At 27.8% G+C, this 23,454-nt stretch overlaps 1 pseudogene; it reads left to right on the top strand.

The window, feature by feature from the left end:
- Positions 1-549: 549 nt before the first annotated feature.
- On the top strand, positions 550-23,031 carry LOC129959399 (uncharacterized; annotated as a pseudogene).
- Positions 23,032-23,454: the final 423 nt, after the last annotated feature.

Here is a 23,454-nt window from a genome sequence, read left to right as displayed (position 1 = left end):
TTTATTAACGGACAAACACATTCAAAAAAACAAACTACACTATTTACAAGATGTTGCCATACAGCACAAGCTAAATCAAAACGAAACAAATAATTCTTAGGTTATAGGTGGACGGTTTGTATTCAAATATTGAAAATAATATTGCACAATCATAAATTGAACACATAAATAAAACTAAAAATAAACAAAGTGAAATATTTTACAACATGATACAATATTAATTTTCACTTCTCTCAAATCTTATTCTTTATTCAAGTATAAAAAAATCTTTTATAATTATAATAGTTTCTCCTCCCCAAATCTTTGTGTTTTTTAAATTTAGCTTTTTAAGGGTAACAAAATCTGACTGAAAAAGACTGCACCATAGTAAGTTTAATCCGTAACCCCGGCCAAACCAATTAAAATTTTTTCGCACGCTTATGATATGACGTTTGAAACAACTACATGCTTATAACTATGCCACGCGTGCAGTTGCGGGTTTTCTCTCTCCCCACCTACGATTATAATGGAATGTTCGTTCTCCTTGAGCGTCTCTTCGGCAGACATCTGCAGTATTGATTTATCTCTTTTCTACCGGAGAGTGCGTCTCGAAATCTTGGTAGGATTGCACGCTAATCTTAAACATGATGATACGCTATTGTTTTCTTCGTATTTTCAATTCATTCTTTATGTTCTCTTCATATTTCATTTTCACATTTTCTCTGCATATTTTCTCATTTTGCATTCAGACAATCAATACTTCTAAAGCGGTAAGTACACCCAAGTTTTTTAATACTGAAGTCTGTGATATTGGTTAGCCAAGGCTATTTATTTTATTTGAAATTTTTAATAATTTAGTGTTACAAATGCTAGGAATTTAAATAATTCAATTCCGTTTTTATCAAATTTCATTTATGCATATTCTAGAATCATTTGTATGACAAGTTTCATTTACATATATATCGCATTTCTAGCATATTAATTTTAAATGTTTTAATTATATGATCATATGGCTACCATTATATAATCAAATTTATGTAAGAACCTAAAGTTTTCTTATAATTTTCAATAACCAAGTAAAAATTGTATTCTTTGAAACAAACCCAGATTCATTGAGAAGGTTTTGGTATGATACTATGAAGCTGTTTGCTGTTCTTGTGTTTTACATAAAAAAAGATTTTTCTTTTTCTTCTGCAGATTGTTTTTGCATAATGTAACACTTGCACAAGAACTTAATCCATTTTTTTCGTGAAACGAAATAACTCATGCTCTTTAAATAAGTACTGTGTCAAGTAGGGAATTTTACTGAAAGAATTTGAAACCGTTAATTGTGTACAGTATTATTGTACTTGTGTTGTCGATGCACAGTCCCAATATCCAAAGTATGTTTTTGAACATGATTCTAGATTCTATGATCTACACTGTCAATGTACTCAAAAACCCACAGATGTTTTCCTTTATTAATCATTTGTATCCACTGGGGTACAAAATCCTTAACTTTTTTTATTCACTAAGAATAATATCCAATTCTGATTTTTTTTTATATTGATTCTAGCATGAAAGTAATTTAGTTTTCAACTTCTGGAGTTGAAAAAATATGCCAAAGTAAATTTTTATAAAAAAAGTTTGCTTTTTAGTATTCATTTTGTAAAAGTGGCTGCAATCAAAGTATTAAAAAAAAAAAAAAAGATGACTTATGAATTCTGGATTTTATATACTATTGCAGAGATTCAAATGAAATTTCATTATTTATTAAAGTGTAATATAAAGCATAATCCAATCTCAAGGTTAAAATTTTTCTTGTGATATTTTTGTCTTAAAGGGAAGCTTTTGTAATGGAAATTTAATTGAAATGGATACATTTAAGACAAGTGTACATAAAAGCCTAAAGATTTGCACTGGCTTGAAAAAGGAGAAGAATGTACAGGTTATTCGTTAATTAATTCCTAATTTGGAGACTTTGATAATTAAAACTTTAAAAGTAATAAGTCAAATTTCACATGCAGATTAAAAACAGCATAGGAAGTTAAATTTTGCACAAAAAGTAGTGGAAGCTGATATAATCTTAATACCAATAAAATTCTTTCTGGTTATATATGTAAAGAAAAATGTCTCGCATCTCCTTTGAAACAACTGTATCAAAAACAGCCAAATTTTGCACTCTTATTATATAAGACATGAAAAAGAAAACTGTCAACTTTTGAAAGTATTCATTTATTAAATATTCATTTGGTTAGAAAATAACAAGTTATTTTTTTACACTGTCTCTACCAGTATTTTTTTTTTTTTTTATTTCAGTATGCCTGTTGACATTACTGTTATTTGTCTTAAAGTAATGGTTTACCAATGTTTAAAAGCTAGTTTAAGTAAATTGCTTAAAAGGAGACAACTTTTATACTATTTTTATATTTGTGAAAAAAATTTGTAGAGCCAATATAAGAAATGATTAACTTACAATAAAAATTAGTTCTTAAATTTTTTTAAAATTTATTATTCAATTGATATTTTAATCTTAATTAAAAATAGACAATAAGAATTTTAGACAATAAATGGTATATTGTCTAAAATTCTTTTGTCTTCTCTTGTATATTTTTCTCAAAATTTTTATATTGAAAATATTATCCAAGAAAAGATTTTTATCCTAATGACATGCATATGGAAGATCAGCAGATTGAATTGAAACTGTTGACGATGAGTCTAACGACCCTGATGTGATTAATTAAAAAGTTAGTTTCGGCAAGTCAGTTTTTTAATTAAACAGTTAGTTTCTGCAAGTACCATACTATATTTTTCATTCCTGTGTATGCATTTTGATACTGGCACATTAATGAAATTTTGAATATTATGTTTTTTGTGTATTTTTGATCTATCATGTCTTCCTAAGTTTATTAATGAAAATTGGTTACATTTCATCATAAGTTTTAGATGCAAAGGCCTACATACATTTCTAAAATTTCATGCATGAGAAAGTACAGATAGGCAAACCATTGATGGATGGTCCAAATTTGATAATCTAGTTTTGATGCTATATCCATGTACTGATATTTATCGATTTAGCTCTATTCTGTATTTATTTGTGTTAACATGTATTCAGACAGACAACATCCTCTGAAAGACTTCTTTCAAAATTTGTTAGGAAACTAGAAATTTGAAAAGATGATGTAGCAAATTTCATACACTTAATTGAGATCTGTTATTATATTCAGATGGACAGACATAATTTCAAAAATGTGCTTTTATACTCATGGAATTGTGTAACATGAAAATGCGGCAAGTTCTCCTGTTCGAATTATTTGATGATTGCACAATTTCTTCTTTGACTTTTTCTGAGATCTTAATTAATATTTCTTGATATTTTAAAATGGTACTTTTTAATCTTTTATCATCAGTTTCAATAATAACATTTTTTCTACTTGAATCTGGTACACTGAGCCTCCTGCAGATGCAGGTAGCAGAGAAGCTGAGGCTGAAATGAAGGAAAATTAGAATAAAATTCAAAATTTATAAATGAAAAAACCGTCTTGCTTTTTTTGGATATTTAACTATTTAGATAAAAGCAAGAAGACATAAAAGATGTCTTTCCTTTACAGGCTGATTTATTTCTTAATCATTTTTGCAGGACTTCATCACAAATAAATTATTTAACATTTTTGACCAGGAAATCATGAAAAAATTATTGATTGTTAAAATGCGGTATAATGTATGCAAAATCAAGTCTTGTCTTCTTGTATGTAATTGCTTGCTTGATAATAAGATACTATCTGATATCATTTTTTTTCCCACTTAGATCTTAAGTAATGGTATTTGTATTGTCGAATACACTGTTATTATCTAATGATGGTTTATGAAATTGACAACTGAGGCCTTGAGATATTTAAGGAGGCATATTTGGGTAACTGAATATGTATCCGATTATAAGAATTGTAAGATAAAAAGGGGAATTGTTTAATCCTTCTTTGCTAACCAAACACTGAAGGGACATCCAAAATAAAAGCGTCGAGACTACATGTTTTAGTTTTCCTCCATCACAGATCGCAGCTCAGAGCTCGTTTGTTAGTGTAGCTATAGAAAAGCTATCAACTATAATTATTTGCCCATGATATTGAATTATTTTTGGATATAAAAGTACTACTAATATATGAAAAACTAATACTTTGATGATTGAAATTCAATTACTTTGAACTCTTGAGACTAATCAGTATAATTACGAAATTTTAATGAGATAAAATTTTGTTTAAGTAGGGAAGATTGGAAGCTGTTATTATTAGTAATGGGTTTCCCAAAATTAATGCATGATTTGAATTTGCCACTATTAGTGCAGTAAAGTGTTGACAACCCAATTAAAAACCATTTGGCAGCTGATAGGGTTAGTAAAAATGGAACGTTACCCAATAGAACAACATATTAACGCAAGATTTGAATTAAATAAAAAACAGTTTTTTTTCCTTGAAATTGTTATATTTTTATTGAATCGTAAAGATAAGGTTATGCATAAAATAACACAAAGGGAAAGTGGCCTCCACAGCTATGCTGGCACATACACACTCGTTACTTGAAATTTTCCATGATCATGTTGCATAAATGTAGCTGAATTTTGTTGATGCAGCTTTGAATTCCTCCTTCATGCTTGTGGGCTTGTTGGTATGAATCTTTAATTTCAAATTACCCCTTAAAATGAAATCCAATGGTATTAAATCACATGCCATTTCTCAAATTTTTGAATTGTGGCCACCAGACTTTTCATTATTTTTGAAATATTATTCAACAATGAATACACGTTTTAGCGTGTAAGGCTTCATTTTTACTAAACCTAAACTGTCAACTGTCAAATGGTTTTCTTGATAATGTCTCTAACACTTTACTGCATGATTGGTGGCAAATACAAATGTTGCGTTAATTCTGGGACATCCTTTAGTAGTAAAAAGTACTTAAGTTGTAATTCTTAGTATAAAATAGCTTTGACTCGAGTGTGTTATTATGTATAACTTGACTAATTTGTCGGTAAAAGAATGAATAAATAGCCGAAGTAAATGAGTTACAATTTTTATTTTATATTTTTTCATTACATTTTCCCAAATTGGAGGTTATTTCTAATATTTTCTTATCAGCATATTTTTTTTTAAATTTTATGTTTGTTATTGCATTATTTTCTTTTAGTTGGTCACTATTTTATTTTAGTGATTAGTTTGAATTTGAGTGTTCCTGAACATTAAGGATAGAGAAAATCCATTTGTAATGAATCAAAATTTCTAATGTTATTGTGGAGTTGCATCTAAGTAACTATTTGTGAAGAAAAAAATAGCATTTCTTCAGCACTCTGCCAATATACACGATATTTTTCTACTATAACTTTCTTTATTAAATCTGTGAAATCAGACTTGAGATAGTGTTAAAAGGACAATAGCCTCTCTAGAAGGGCACATCCATCTAGTTAAAAATATTAATTGAAATTATTTTTATTAACACTTGATTACTTGTTTTATAAAAAATAAAACTTGTGTCACTGCTGCGGTTGTTTTATAGCTATTATTTTCATTGCAAGGACACAGAGTGAAGTTCCCGCTGTATCCACAAGATTCGTAATCTCAATTTATTCCATTTATGCACTTGATGACTTTGTTATTAAATGCCAAATTAGATGTAATAACTGTAACTTCATTCTGGGTTGAAAGGAAATGGAGAGGGAGCAGCCACACTCTTCATCCCTGCGGAAATGCTTTTTATCTGGAAAATCGTGATGCATCTGAACACCAGAAAAGTGTATAACAATTGAATGCTAATGATAAAATTAACATTTGAGTATCTTTCTATTAAAATTGTATTTTGTGAAAGAAAAAGTATACCATCTAAGAGATTCCTGTCCTGCAAATATCCGATATATATATATATATATATATATATATATATATATATATATATATATATAATGCATAAAATGAGTTAAATATTACTGATGTCAATCGCAATAATAAAACACATTAAAAAATCTTGGTATTTAATTACTTTTTTTATCTGGCCAACTAAACGTTTCCCCAGTTCTGTCTAAGTTCCCACAGAATTAAATAAATTAAATAGAGATACATAATCCACGATTTCTTAATAACAAATATTTTCACTATTGTTATTTTTAAATATTTGTTCCAAATAGCTATTATTTTAATCACACTTTTAATTACAAATTATTAATTATAATTAATATTTTATTTATTAATTTATATGAAGTGTGTTTGACAATATATTTATTTGTGCTAAAGTTTTAATTCAGATTTTTTTTCGAAATCATTTATTTATTAGAGTAAAGCATTTTCAGAAAATATTAAAATAAAAAATGCTATTTGTTAAAATTTTTACTTTAGTTCTATGCTTTACCAATACATTGTGGCAAAAAAGTAAATGCCAATAGAAATCATGTGATAAGCAATTATAAATTATCTTCATGGGATACTGGTATTGTTCAATGCGAAGTCACTGAAGTCAAGAAATCACTGATACCAATGACCAAGCAATGACTTAACACTTGCAAACATTATCTGTGAATAACCCCAATTACCATGAAATGCGGTTTCGAATGATTTCAAAGATTCTGTAATTCTAAGAATAGCTGGTACGTTCACTTTTCAGACCATTCACATATTTCTCCCTTACCCATTATGACTTTAATTAGGGGAATGGGAAATTAAGGCCAAACATCTGTTTCTGGCGTTCCCTGTCCTCCTGCAGGGGACAACTTTTCTTTTCCATCTTTACACTCCTTTCGGAGGTGTCAATCTGATTTCTGTCAGCAGATGTTCTCTGTGGGGATTTGAGTTCTCTGACAATGATTGATGGCTCCGTCGACTGCTTCTGTGGGAACTCAAAGATTGAACTGAGGAAACTTTAAACTGACCGGATAAACATTTTCCAGAAAAAAGTGCAATTTAATAACACTGTTTTTTAATGCGTTTATATATACGTTGCGATTGATATCATGAACATTTTAACTCATTTTTAAGCATAAGATACATATAAAAACCTTCTATCTGTTTTTGTAAATGATTAAAGAAAACTTTTTATACTTATCATTTATTGATATAAATAAAATCAGATATTTGGAGGATAGGAATCTCTTAGATGGTATACTTTTTCTGTCTATAAATTAAACTAAATTAAATCATCAGCTGATTTAATTTTGTTCGAATAGCTTCCAATTTTGTATTTAACTCATCAGATTTATTAAAGTTTTCTTAATGCTCTGCAAAAACCAAACTTGGGAATTATTTTATATATTAAACTAGTGTAAACTAATTTTATGTACTATGCGCGTTATTTGGGAATATCTTATAGACTCAGCTTAGTTTTTACACTAAAAAAATAAAAAAGCCATAGAGAATATCTTTTTTACTAATATCCCTATAACGTTTTTTTTATTTATAAATTGTATATTTGAACATTTAAGCAACAGGAGACAGATTTTTTCGAAAATTATCTTAATGGAATGAAATTGATTATGCGGCTCTCTTTTGGATTACTTTGTTAAATAGTAAAATACACAAAAGGGGGAGGAGACTTTTACGAATTTCGATCTTTAAAACCTTTAATGATTTTTTTGAACACTATTTTGAAATTATAGGTTTATTTTTAAATATAAAGTTATTAATAATATATAGTTATTATTTATGTTATCGTAATAATATATTAACTTTAATGTTAAATTCTTTTAACTACTAAAACTATACATTTGGAGAGTCACGAGCACAGTATTCTGCTGTGCATTACTTATAACAGTAACCAATTTGTAAAAAATTTTCTAGAAAACATAGATAAGATACAATAATTTTTTTTTTTTTTTTTGAAGCAGCATTTATTTTAACATTTAAAATTGGTAATTTGAATAGACTTTTATTTTCCTAATAAATATTTTGTAATTAATGAAATTTTATGATTTTTAATGCACTTATTTTTACTAATACCGCTATGATGTATTTTTATTTGTAAATAGTATATTTAAGCAGCTAAGCAACAAGAGAGAGATTTTTTTTTTTTTTCGAAAATTATGTAAATAGAAAGAGATTCATGAGGATCTCTACTGGATTAGCTTGTTAAAGGATAAAATTCACAAAAGTGGGAGGAGACTTTTACAAATTACGATCTTTAAAACCTTTGATGATTTTGTTAAACAGTATTTTGAATTTATGGGTTTATTTTTAAATATGAAGTTATTAATAATATATAGTTATTATTTATATTATCCAAATAATATATTAACGTTATTGTTAAGTTGTTTTAATTACTAAAACATTACAATTTGGAGAGTCACGAATTCTGCATTCTGTTATGCATTACAGTACAATCCCGATTATCCACGGAATTGGGTGGCGCGGCCGCCGCGGATAACAAAAATCGCGGATAATCCGAAAAAAGCTAAAAACAGGTATAGCAAAAGAGAAAACAGTCATTCCAACTTTGAAAAATCGTTTTATGTACAATAAAACGTAAAATAAACAGCAGGAAATGTTTAACTAACGCTTAATATTTTAGTATATCACTCAAAACTAACCTAAAATGCATTTTGTTAATGAAAACAGAAAAGTGCTTTGTACTTACGAAAGGCGTCAAGGATACACAGAAAAATTAATGCATATGTACTGTTTTAATACTGTAATGTATTATGTAATTACAAAAGCACAGCTGTAAAACTACACCTTTTTGAAGAAATCAGTCATTTGTGTTTGCGTCTTGCTTTGGAAGCATTTTCTCTTTGCTTGGAAGCAAAATAAAAACTTAGTGCGGCAGGCGCAGTAAGTTTTTGAAAAAATCCGATTTAAACTTTGTTTGGAATGATCACTTGACTATTGTATAGCGCAATCGTCAATTTTTAGAATAGCTCCAGTCGCAGTTTCGTGTTCATTCCCATTTTTATTTCTCTGTGCTTCTTCGGGCAATATCTTCCTGTAACCCTGCCTTATTTTGGCCAGATAGGAGAATCGGCCTTCATGACGGTCATTCGCGCGAAGTAGTAACTTTTTGTGGGCGATAACTCGCCAAATGTGACCAATCTTCTTTAACATTTTCTAATAACCCGAAAAGCGAAAAATTGATGCCTCAAAAGCGATAAATCGCCAATTTTCTGCCCATGCATTTTTAGGGTCCAAAACAACATCATTTTCTTACATGATAAAAAAAAAAAAAAAAAAAAAACCCCGATGTAAACAAAAAAAAAAAAAAAAAAGATTAAAAGAAAAAGGGAAGCAGCGTATCAGCTGAAAGAATTAAAAGAAAAAGAAATTTTTTAGGTAGTTCAGGAAGATTTGAGAAAGAATTTGTCAGCTTCCATGTTTTGCAAAAGAACCTTAGAATCTTTTTATTAAAAACATTTAAGTTTAATTTATTAATAGATTTTATTGTTTTAAATAAAGGCTGTTTTTATTAGTATTAATAATTGATATTTCAAATTTGAAATTAACAATTGTTAGTATTTTTTGCATTTTAAGAGAAAGAAGCAAACAATAGTTATTTGTTATTTGAGTTATTAATTATAAATTATTTTCTTATATCTAACATTATTTGTAATAATAAATGAAAGTATAGAACACTTTTAAAAATATTAAGTTGTTATAAAGCATTTTTGATTAGAATAATTGATTTCTTATGATTAGTGTAAGGAATAATAATTTGGCCATTTCTCTTGTTTAAATCTTAGTTAAAATCTATATTAGATACAAATAATTTAGTATCTTTTTGTATTTTTGCTGAAATATAAGTTGTGCAAAGAGCACTAATTAGTTATTGAATTGTTATATCTAAGCAAAGGTTAGAAATACCAATTCTTCGTTATTGTGTTGCAAAAGTAATTTTTAATGTTTCGTAGAATTATTTTTCAGTTTATTTAGAAAAGAAGTAATTTGTTAACATTTTCATTATATTTTATGCATAAAAATGTACTGTTAAACAACAGTATTATGATATTATGTACATAAATTATGTATATTATGTAAATAATACTGTACATAACACTGTATTAAATAATACAGTATAATGTACAGTATTATGTATACTGTTTTAAAAGATTTTTTAAATTGTCAGTTACATTTTTTTTAAAATTATATTAGAAATATATTACTTTTTTTTGAGAAAAAAGCCGGTCAAAGTATTTTTGATAATACATATATACTTTATTTTCAGAAATTTCACGTTGGGTTCTTCGACACTCCTACTTCTAGAGCCTGGCTTGCCTCTATAGATATCAGACAATTTCACTTCTCACCTCCGGTATGCTCTACCTTATATTTGAATCCTTTAAATTATAATATAAATTAAGTATAAATAACTTAAAAAACTCAAGCAGCTCATGTCTTCAATTTCTATTTTATATTTGTTTCTCCATGCTTTCCCTTAATGTACCAAATTGAACGTTATTTCTAATATTTTCTTATCAGCATTTTTAATTTTGTATTCGGTATTGCATTGTTTTCTGTTAGTGGGTTATTATTTATTTCAATCCGATTTTAGTGATTAGTTTTTATTAGAGTATTCCTGTACCTTATGAATAAAGAAAATCCATTTGTAATGAATCAAAATTCATGATGTTATTGTGAAGTTGCATCAAAATAACTATATGTGAAGAAAAAAATAACTCATTTCTTCAGCACTCTGCCAATGTACGCGATATTTTTCTACTACAACTTTCTTTAGTAAATCTGTGATTATCCGATCTGACATAGTGTTAACTGGATAACAGTCTGTCTAGATGGGCACTTTCTCTATTTAAAAATATTAATCGAAATTATTTTTATTAATACTTGATTGATTACTCGTTTTATAAGAAATAAAACTTGTACAACTGCTTCCGTTGTATTATAACTATTATTTTCATTGCAATGACACGTCGTAAAATTTCCGCTGTATCCACAAGATATGATCTCAATTTATTCCTTTTATGATATCAATTTATTCCTTTTACATTGAATGAAATCTCTTTAAATGTCAGATTAGATATAAACACCTGTAGCTTCATGGTATCATGGAAAATAGGGGACGAGGCATACATACCCTTTGTCTCTTCATTCAATTAAAATAAATCTTTTTCCTGAAATTTTAATAAAAATAAAATTTTTTAATTAAATTTAATAAATATTGATAATTATTTTAATAAATATTTGTATTTTTTATGTATTTATATCAATGATTTTTATTATTTTAACGAAATTCAATTTTTTATTATCAAAGATATAAAGATTTCGCTCGTTTCGTTTATTGAATACGTTAAATTGCGTGATATCCTTACGTTAAATTAGCTTTAGCATAAATATTTGGTTTAAACATAGCTTGCATTTTAATTTTTTAATTTTGTGTAAATTGGATATGAATTTAATTTTGAATTTAAAAAAATTCATCATTACTTAATAGTTTGAATTATAAATGCGACTTCTGTCTTGTCTTTTATTTAGATTTGAATATGATATATAAAAACAACGATGAATGTGATTCTACTATTAAACACTGCATATTTTACGAGAGTATTTGATCTATTACGCAAAATTATTGAGAGGACAAAAATTTGAGAGAAAGATACAGCTAAATCATTTCTCGTTTCAAAATAAAGATCAAACTTCAAAGGAGATGATAGAAAAAGAACTGTGTAAATACTTAATGAAGAGGACGGATGTACACTGTATAAAAACAGTAAAAGGATACTAGTTTTTTTTTAAATAAGACTTTTTGTTATTTTTAATGCAATTATTTTTTAGATCATTCACCGAAAAAAATATTAGTATCATTACCATGATGTTCAAAAATAAAGTGTAAATGACAACAAAAATGGTTTTGTTCATTTGAAACTGTCTAAACTGCACATGGGCAGGTTTTCTTTCATCACGAGGCATTAACTTTTTAGGCCTACCAGTGTTCTTTCTTATTCCTTTTCTGTTTAGAATTTTAATAAAGTTAGAAACTGTATTGGGACTGACGTGCAGTACACGACCAATCTTTATCTTTATGTGCAACAATTTGACCTTTTTGAAAATCATTTAAGGGTATACCTCTAGGCATTCTGTAATTAAAGCATCAGTGAAATTTTTAACAAAATACTTTTTTCTGAAGAAAAACAGATTAAAAAAAGTATATACTTACTCTTCTATTCGTCACATTCCACCTAATAAAAAATGTAGTTGGTGTCCTACTTTTTTTACACACTGTAAATCGTATATTCTTGTCTTTTTAATTATAAATAGTTGCTACTTCATTTTTACATGAAAATAAAGAAAGCATTGTTAAATAAAACCTGCATAAGAATCTATTAGCCAAGATAAAAATATAAAAGAAAATTTACAGAAAACGACTGTCCTTCCACTTTTTTTAAGCAGTGTAAGATTCTGAAATAATGAGTGAATGTCTATTGATATTTAAAATCACTTTGCTGGGATTACGAGATGAATAAAAATAAAGATTGAAATTCTGTCCCTGCGCACTGGTCTGGATTTAGCGACTAGTTATCAACGGCGGTTATCTTTAAAAAAATTTATCTATCTTTAAAACAAATCATCCTCCCTATTATTTTTTATCAACGATGTCGTGCTTTTAACTACATCTTAAGCAATGACAAGACTCATATGTATAGATAGCTGAGTTAGCTCCTTCTGTTTTGCTACTAGAGGGAAAAAAATTATACTTTCCGTCTCTTTATTCTAAATCCCTTTCAACAAATAGAATTAATATTATCCCTTAATTAGTCTTCATGTTAAAGATTCATTAAGCATCTTTAAAAGCATTAAAAAATAAATTATTAGGAGTTCACCTAAAAAATTATTAAGAGTATTAGGTTCACTGAATTCTATCTCATTATTATGTTACTTTAAATGTACACATATGTATTATATACACATAATACATTCTTAAAAAAAAAAAACTCTTACTTTTCCAGATACAGAAAAATAGAAAATCTGTATCGTCAAAAAAATACAGAAATGCTGTATTGGAGGCTGAGAAGGCCGAAAAGATGACAAATGAGGTAATTTCTATTGTTCACAAATTTTTGAAGAATTTGAACCAAAATTTTAATTTGCTCAAAATTTGGTCACAACTAGGGATTGCAATATCGGACCAAAAGTTCAATACCAGTATTCGGTATTTTTTAGATCTTAATACCGGGATACTGGTTTTAATACCAATAGTAGAAATTTTAGAAAAAGAAAGAAAGAACATGTGTTTCTTTGTTTTATTTGACAGTTTTATTAGAGAGTGTAAATATCACAAAAAATAGTTTGTAACTTATAAATTATAACAGTATATAAAGAATCACAAAAAAGTAAAGTAACATCTTATTTATTTAAATAACGAAAAAGTGTAAATATCATTATTCAGTCTGTGATACTATTACAAATTTTTGAAAAGTGATCTTAAAAAACATAATGCATCAATTGTACTGTCATTAAGCCTGAAAAGTAATTTTGTGCAAAAATTACCAGCTGTCGAAAACGTTCTTTCGGCGTCTACGCTAGTTGGTGGTACTGTTAGCAATGCGCGATATATTTTTTCCAAGTATTTACCTCTAAATCCCTCATCTTCAAATAAATCGATTTCTCGTCGGATGGTTTTGAATATAACTGATTTCTGTATTGTAATTTGGTTTGTTGACATTTTTTTATTTATCGCTAATTATAATTTTTGTTCAAGAGACAATTCCTTTTCATTATGGACATTAATATCATCATAATCTTCGATAACTATACCGAATTCTTCTGAATGTGGATAGGTTTGTGGGTAAAAAATTTACTATAAACTTGATCAGATTTGAATTTGTTCGTCTCTTTTCTTCTTTTTCATTTTCATTTTTAAAATCATTATAATTATGTAAATACCGTAAGACATACTCTCTTTCAGTTTGCCTTTCTTTTGTGCGATTTTTCAATGTAATATATAATTCTTCAGATAGTGATGTGCGCTCTTCTTTCGGTGACTGTAACATGGAATTTATTGTTGCATTAGCTGTTAATAAATTAGAATATCTCCGATATAATGCCTCAACAGCCAGTATTCACCCTTGACCTTGGATTTCCCCCATTAGATACTGTTTAGTTCGGTTTGTTTTCACGTGTATGTGAGTGTTCTGTTATTTCTGACAGCATTTTATTTTAACTCAAAATTTCATATTGATATGTGTAGCCAATAGTGATAAAAAATATTTTAGGAATGGTACGAAGAAAATTTTACATAATATCATTAAATATTGTGACCATGAAGCAGAAAATTAAGCAGGAATTAAAATATTATTGAAAAAATTTAATAACATAAAAAAGAAACATTTTAATATAAAAAATATCATTATTATTTTGTGAAAAAGTAATTAACAAATTTTAAGAACAGAAATTTTTTATTTATTCTTCATAATTTAATGTTTATGTTCCTTATATTAAATAAAGATTTCTCTGAAATATTCTACTGTGCATTAGTACCTTTTCCCTTCTGTATTACTAATTATGTGTAATGTTTACGTCTCATAAAACCGCGAGTCTTCATTGTTAAATGTAAACTTCTCCTCCTTTCATCTTTCCTATTTTATCGAATCAAACCCATCCTAAAGCTTGCGCAAAAACGCGGAGGGTTTTGCAATCCCTTGTCAAACAGTATTCTATCACTTCTCTTTATTATAGAGGCAACTTTGTATTCACAGTCTAATTAGGGAGACATAAAACCAAAAACGTATCCTAATTTGCTACGTTGGCGATGCCTGAACATTTAGTGGAGACAATTTCAAAAAGTTTTAGTAAATACCGAAAAAACGGTATTTAAACTTGTGAATACCGGTATTACAAAATTGTACAAATGGCTCAAAATACCGGTATTTGTTATACCGGTATTGCAATCCCTAGTCACAACAATTTTTTGTTTGTACGATAGTTAATACTAGCTTCCATTTTGATGTGTTGATTTTAAAGTTGTTATTTGAAACCCAAGATATTTAGGTCTATATTTAACGATATTCTCTCTCTCTTTTTTTTTTTTTTTTTTTTTGCTCTATTTAAACCTAATGTTGCAAATAGGCAACAAGGAGCAAGGTTTCCTTCGCCAGAAACCATGCTTAGAAACAAAATAGGGCGTTTCAGAAATTTTGCTTATTCGAGAAATTCGTTATTATAGATAGTATGGAGTCCTTGATAAGAATTTTTTTTAAATTCACTATGAATATCGAAGTAAAGCCCAAGTTAACTCTTCTGAAAATATTGAAATAGTGTATTGTCGTTGAGAATTCGTTAAGTGTACGGAACTTCAAAGCATCAAGAAACAAATCAGAAATTTTTCGCAAAAAATCATCACCACAAGCGTAAAATCATTTTTACTGTGTGAGGATATTGCATAAAAAGGCAATACTTCAGGGTTAAATTTTAATATAAAGACTAACATTTTTAACAGCAAATTAATCTTATTGCAGGAAAGGAGGCTCGAGAAGCACAGCTTCGCAGTTCAGCGAAAAATCGAGATGAAAATAAAGGTAACTTCAGTTCTTTAATTTACAATATATCAATTTAGTAAAATTTCTTCTTTAAAATTTCCTAATGGTGAGGGAAATTGTCTTTTTGTCATTTATTATCAATAAATCAAGATTTTGAACTTATTGCTGAAGTTGGCTTAGGAGGAGGGGGGGGGGAGGAATGGTCATATAAATTGTATTTTGCCTTAAAACAGAATCGACGGAGTATACCTTACTCATTTGAGAACAATTTGCAATCTTAAATTTCATTAATTATGGTGGTAATCTGTTTTAATAGAAATTTTAGGATCTTCTGTAAATTTAGGCATGTGTTGTAGTAAAAAATTTAATTAAAATCTAGTAACATTCCAAGTGTTGTGAAGGGAATTTCAATGCTTTGTTTCCTTCTTACAGTTTAACCCTCTTAATGAAATATAAACATAAATATGAGGATGCAAGTCGTTGATTACTAAAGTAATTCTTGTCGATTTATTTGCATTTGATTTATGTGAGAAATTATAAAGCGCCTTACTTGTATAGAAGGTTTGATTTTAGAAATCGACTTGTTGGAGAAAGACGAATCATCCCGAAAAGGAACAACTGAATCTTTACCATAGCAATTGAAAGTTAGGATTTTTTGCGTAGATCCATACAATTCCGTGTCCTATTTTTCTACATTAGTAGTAGCATTGAAAAAACTGAAATGTATTTTCAAATGTAGAATTAATTTTTTTAATTCCCATTTCAGAATTTAAATTTATTTTCTCTCTCTCTTTTTTTTTTTTTTTTAAGTATTATTTTGCTGTCTGATCGCGTGAATAGGACAGATTGTATAGGTATGGGTATTCTGAAATTATTAACAGAAGGGCAGGTTTTCGAATTCGTTTACTCATGATTTTTATATAGAGTTATAAAAAAATTAACATGGTTAATTTAATATTTGAATTGTGACATTTATTCATATTATTGCTTTTTTTCTCTCTCAAAGCGAAGCGAGTAAGGAGGAAGAGGAGTGTCCAGAAAGGTATGTATAATTCAATTTTTTTTTCTCTCTCTTATGAAAAATAGCATTAACTTAAATCTCAATGCTGAGAAGATAAATCAAAGGCTCCTTTTTGAGAGCGCCATATATTCATTTTTTGCTGTTGTTACTATAACGAAATAAGGAACAAAGGTAGGAAAGTGTCTGGGACGACTAAAAAAAATATAACACAGCCTCATCATCAAAGCGGACTCAAAAATCCTTTGGCTCATTCAAATTATTTGAAACTGATTACTGATTATTTCTATATAACTATATATTTTACACAGTAAAGAATCTATGTCCGAGTGAAACATACTTAGATTGATAACTAAGATCATACATATGATTGACCATTTTTCACAACACATTTGCCCGCGAATAAAAAAAAAGAAACCATTCGATATTTTAAATTTTGTCGGACAGAAAAAAATTATACAGAATAAGTGATTGATTTGTCAAGGACACCACAGAATCATGGCTTTCAGTACTTACTATCAAATCCCACATGAAATTAAATGTGGTTGCAATGCCGTATTTCTGTGAATTATTTTTTAATTTCATGGAATTACATTAGTTTTATTATTTATTTGTATAAATTTTTATAGAATGTATGGAAATAATTATAATTAATTGTTTAATAATTGTTAGAAATAATTCTAATTTAATTGCAAAACTTTTTTTTAATACTGTTAAGAAAAATTGGTGTCAAATTCTGCTTTCACATACATAGGCGATAGAATTTTCAGTTACAATTTTTCTTCACTTTTTGAAAGCATTGACATTTAGGAACTAAATTTTTTTTTAATTACCATAAATAAAGATACAAATTCTTGCTTCAGACACTGATTTGAATAAAGGATTTAAAATTAAATATGTATCACAAAAATGAATTTAAATTAAATGATTTAATGTCAGACATTCAAATCTCGGAGGAAACATTTGTATATAAAACATATAATAAATCGGTCTCTAATAATCAGAAACATTTGCAAAAATATACTGAATTTAGAGCAAATTCAAATTTAAAAAATAATTTCAATTTTTCTACTACTTTTCTTTTTACCTATGTTTTATTATTTTAAAATGCAATAAAGAGATTGATTTCTTTTACGTAGAAGGCAATTTTAGTTAAATATTTGATGCTACAATAGAGCCCCCACAGCAATAAGATTTCATATGAACCTTGAAATACACAATTTTATATTTTATAAGAATGTTCATTTACTATATAACATATTCTACAAAAACTATATCTGCATTGTATAATTTTCTATCATACCAGCTTTAATAATTTAATTTTCGACTGATATTATTGGAGAACTATAACTTTAAAAATAATAAGCAATAAAATCATGATAAATGTTTAATTGATTTGCATGTGTGAGATTGAAAATATGCATTTAATCATATATTTTCAAGATTTGTGTAGATAGTATGCTTAATTTGTGTATTAAAAGTTATATTACTTCAGTAGATTTTGTTACACTGTTAGCCAATAAAATTTCATTTTCTACTTACATTCCACGTATATTCTGCATTGAAATAAATTTTGTTCCATTTTATCCCTTTTACCCTTAGAACTATACGGCAGGTCTGATTTAGTAGGTGATCATTTATACTTGTGTAAATATAAATGATCATGATTGTGTATATAGTCACATATAAATCGTGAAGGTTGTTCATTTCCGCTTCTTTTGGAAAATAGTGTACAAAAGAAACAAAATATAAGGTCCTGCATTTTGAAATGAATTAACCAGCTGCGAACCAGCTTTCATCATTTGATATTTTTTTAATTAGTACGTAGTGGAAAATAATCTACTTTCAGCCTTCTTAACAAAAAAATCCTTTGTATTGTAAAGGTCCGGTTTTAACACAAATTATTCCAAACTTAACAGTTATGATACTTCGCCATAAACCTAGATCATTATATTCACTTGTTATTGTTAGCCATAAACCTAGAGCATTAAATTCACTTGTTATTTTTAGCCATAAACCTAGAGCATTAAATTCACTTGTTATTTTTAGCCATAAACCTAGAGCATTATATTCACTTGTTATATTAATTGTTATTGTCATTTTCTGATTCGATCATATTTGAATAAACATACGATACTTCAATAAATTTCGCAGTTTCATTGTAAGACTGCATAGTTTGTGCAAAACTTTCTTCTCCAGTTGAAGCTTGAATAGAACTTCTGAAGTCGGAACAATTTCATTGTCAGAATTATTTCATAGACAAGAAAATGGATCTACTTGTGACTTCTTAAAATTTAATTTTTTTTTTCTTTTGTAATAATTTTCTTTTTTGACACTCAGAGTGACATTTCCTTGGCATGATTAGATCTAACAATATGAAACGTTTTATGGAATAAGTTATTAAGATATTTTATACAATTTAACCTAGTAGATGAGGGAAGTGTCCGTAAATCTTCAAATCACAAGTCCGGACACCTTATGTTTATAATATATTGCACACTTGCACTACACTGCAATATATCTATAAACTTAGTAATTTCCAAACTCGTCGATTGTTTCAATTAAATTTCTTACTCTCTTCTATTATCCTACAATTATTTTAGTTCTTGATCATGTTGGGACCCACTGATCGTGGGGCCCAGGTGCATAGCATCTGCTGCATCCCTCAGATGGCCGGCTCTGCTACCATGCCTGTACGCGCTCCTTTCTTTTCATTAGAGTTTAAAAATAAGTATTCGGACAATAACGTCCGGATTACCATTTTTAATAACAAAAAAAATTATATTATGTAATCCTATGACATCGGACGGATATCTTTTCAGGATATCCGTCCGATGTGGTGGAGGGAGAGAGGGAAAGGGTGAGCCAAGACCACACAGGTGAATACATTTAAAATTCTATCATTTTGTATAAAACAACATTAATGTCTCCTTAAATAGCTTTTTATATATTATGTTCATTCTCCCACTTCATATTTTCTTGATTCATGGTTATAGATATAAATAACACTATTTTATTTTCAATTGATTACATTTATGTGGATGTAAAACTAGCAAAAACCGATAATACGTTAATTGCTGATAATGTGACTTTGTGAAATGCAGTTCAGGACCAAACCACACATATGTTCAGGATCAGCCATTGAAGAGATTCAAAACCCATATCTCGCTCATCGGATTACAAGATTAGTATATTTTACTAAGGATTATGAATCACCTGAAGCAACCAACATGTTTTTCTGTAAAGATATAGCAGATAGAAATTTTTTCACATTTGTAGGAACTCATGCAGATAATGAAAAAAGAAATAGTTTTACCCTTAAGAAAACTTTTTTTTTTGTCATGGTATATGGAAATACTTTTAGAATTGAGATTTGCTTAAGGAGAAGTGATTCATTTACCTTATTAAAATTTAATGTGATTTATTAATTATTTGTTTAATTAATAACTAAGTAATGAATCAATGCATACAATTTTGTGCCAGATACGTAACTAAAGCATCTAATGGGGTCAATTCATGTGACGTAAAAGTCGCATGTCATGTACCTCTTGCACATGGCATTTAAGTTTCATCCGCACCGCTTTCGTCGATCAGTCTGCCATTAACGTTCTCCGCCAAGTATGAAGCGGATTTTTTGTTTACATTTGATGTTATAATTTTGAGTCGTTATCGTTCAACTTATTATCTGTTAAAAGATGAGGTACTGTTGTGTTCCTGAATGTTTTAATGCGAAGCACAAGAGTGATTGTTGTAACAAAACATTAAAGTTTCCTTTAAACAATCCTGTCTTACTGAACGCGTGGATTGTTAACATTGGAATAGATATTAAGCCTTCTTCGATTTCTGTGATATGTTCGGACCATTTTGAAGAAAATTCATTCAGTGTGTGCCCGTTTACCAACTGTCGAAAACTGAAATCCAAAGCAGTGGCAGTAATTTTCAAAAAAAAAAAAAAAAAATCGAAGGAAAAGAAATCGGTAAACGATTTGCCATCGGTAACAAATTGAGACAATCAGACAAGACCGTGAGTATAATTCTAATTTATTTTATTGACATTTGATGAAATTTCTGATAATTTTGAATATTCTTAGAAGGTTTTAAAATGTTTAAATGAATATTATATTACATTTTTCCTGCAAAATCTTATCTAAATTTAATGGATGTAAGTAAACAAACTCCTGTTGCAAAAAATATCACTCCCAGTTTAAAATTACGACCTGATAAAATACTAAACTTGAGTTGAAGTGAATAAATTTCTTAAGGATTTATTTAATAAGTTAATCCTTCTCTAACGAATTAAAATATAACTTTCTTATTGTTATTGATTGTTACCAGCATTTATAATTGATGTATTTATTAAAAGTGCTCTTAACTTGATAAATTAAATGCTGCATATAAGAAATAAGTATATATTTTGAAAATGCATGCATATAATTTAGTTTAGCATATAAATGCCACAGAAATGATTATTAATCAAAATTATGTGAATTCTGCTTTCAGTGGAATGCACCCTGTTTCTTCCCAAACTATGACTTTTACTGAAATAATCAACAAGATCAACAATTTGCAGAATGAGTTGCAAGAACTTACAGATTCTGTAGGAAGAAAGACCTTCATTCCAGAGAATATTGTTGATGACATTAAAATGAGGGCATTGACAGGATTCACTAAAGAAAGGTTTTTCTCTGTATTTTCTTTTTTGAATTTTGAAACAGATCTTCAAAAATTGAATTCGTCGAAGCGTCCAGTTGACTTATATTTTCTGTTCCTTGTTAAATTAAGGACTGGAATTTCAAATGAATTTTTATCCCTTTTATTTGAAATTTCAGATTCTACTGTTTCAAGGTATTTTAATTTTGTAACAACAGCTTTGTATGAAAAACTGAAATTGTTACCTATATTTCCTCCAAAGTCATTAGTCACTGAAACCATGCCGAAACAGTTCCGTTCAGAAAATAAGGACTGCCGAGTCATTATTGATTGCACTGAATTTCTTATACAGAAACCTAACAGTCCAGCAGAACAGCAAATGACTTTTAGTTTCTATAAGAATGCAAATACTTTGAAAGGTTTGATAGGCATAATGCCTTCAGGAGCCATCAGCTTTATTTCACCTTTATACTGTGGTAGCTTATCTGACAAGGAGCTTTTTATTAAAAGCCATTTGATGGATATGTTAGAACCAAATGATGTGTGATGGCAGATAAAGGTTTTCCAATGGAACAAGAACTTTTAAAAATAAGATGTAGATTAAAATGTCCTAAATTTTTGAGGGACTGTATTCAGTTCGATGTAACTTAAAGAATTGATAATTGTAAAATATCTAATGTAAGAGTTACAGTAGAAAGAGCTATTTCAAGAATTAAAATGTACAAATATTTTGCAGGGGCTCTATCTTATATTTGTTTACATAATGTCAATTCTATATTTTTTATTTCTTGCATGTTCTGTAACTTTCAAATCCTATTAATTAACATTAAATAATTTTTTATTTTTAGTTTTTAGCATTATAATAAAATGCATTACAAAATTTTACTTTTGTATTGTTAACCTTAAAATTCCCTTTATCTATTAGCAATTAATATTGTTTGATTCTTGCTAGGTAATCATGTCTAATAACAAAATATCAATTTGTTATTCTTATTAGAGCTTTCTTTCTGATAAGTATCATTTTTTCTTCATTGCATTACTTATAAAAATAATTTTTCAGTGTATTTTTGTAATTAACTGTATCACTTGCAACCATATTTAAAAACTGTATTTAATTATTTATAGCAAAACCAGTCAGAAAATTTTTCTTATTTATCTTTTTATGATGATTTGAATTTTGGTTATCAATACTATCGCAATATCATGGTGAAATGAATGAATGGTTGATTCCTAAAAACATTATTACTGGTTTTCTAAACACATTTGCTGATTTATGATTGCTTTAAAGTGGAGAATTTATGTCCAGCAACAGTTTTTATTGTTAAGAATGTTATGTCATTAGTTTCTTGTATTTAAACTGAAATCGATTGTTATCATACTATACTATTGTGCACTTAAGTGATTTCATTTTTAAAAATACAGGCCATTTAATTGAAAATCAATTTCCATATCAGTATTTATTGTATATTTTTTATTTTCAATTTCTTTTAAATTGCTGGATTTTTATTTTAAACTTCATTACTGCATGGATATTTCACTCTTTTTTCTGTTTCTTTAATATATTGAATTTGAATCATTATAAAATTCTGCACAAGTATAAAAGTGTTTCTTCCAACTCCTCTTGATATCCTATGTAAATTATATAAATATCATTACCTCATTCTTGTGTATTAAATTTATTGTATTGTATGCTTTTGTTTTATTTTATGATATTCATTTAATATAATTTTTGCCAGTGTAACATTAGCATTTTAAAACACATTATTCACATTAATTAAATGTTATTTAATTTAAAAAATCAGAAGTGTTATTATTGATAATGTTTTTATTGGAGATTAAAAAATTATTCTTTTAGTATCTAGGATGTTTCTTTTGAATAAAGTTAATTTCCTCATTTATTTTGACAATTTTATCATGCTATGTTTATGTTCTTTCTAAGTGTCTTAAAAATAACTGCTGATAAGTAGTTTTTGAGTTTTTTTCAATAGGTTTATTGAGACATCCATTTGTTCATGTTTTTTCAAATAATTATCATATGTATTTTATCTACTATATATTTTTATAATGTTTAAATAAAAATATTGAAGGCTTAATCATGCTTGTTTCTTCTTTAATAATTCCTACAAGTTAAAATAAGTGATGCCTAGATAATAAAAAAAAAGATATCTATACTTTTTTATTTCTTAATTTTAAATTACAAACATAATTTATTCAATATATACAAATTTGAAATACTCGCTCTTTCCTTTGAGCATACTGCAAACCTCAAAGTCTCGATATTCATAAAAAAAATATAATTATTTTATTAGTAACTTTCAACATTTTAACTTATTTAAGAGTAATGATTATTTTAAAAAGATTATATTTATAAAATTCAGTA

Source organism: Argiope bruennichi, chromosome X1 (assembly GCF_947563725.1).
Source record: "Argiope bruennichi chromosome X1, qqArgBrue1.1, whole genome shotgun sequence".
Taxonomy (NCBI): Eukaryota; Metazoa; Arthropoda; class Arachnida; order Araneae; family Araneidae; genus Argiope; species Argiope bruennichi.
This window is presented reverse-complemented; position numbering and strand designations above follow the sequence as displayed.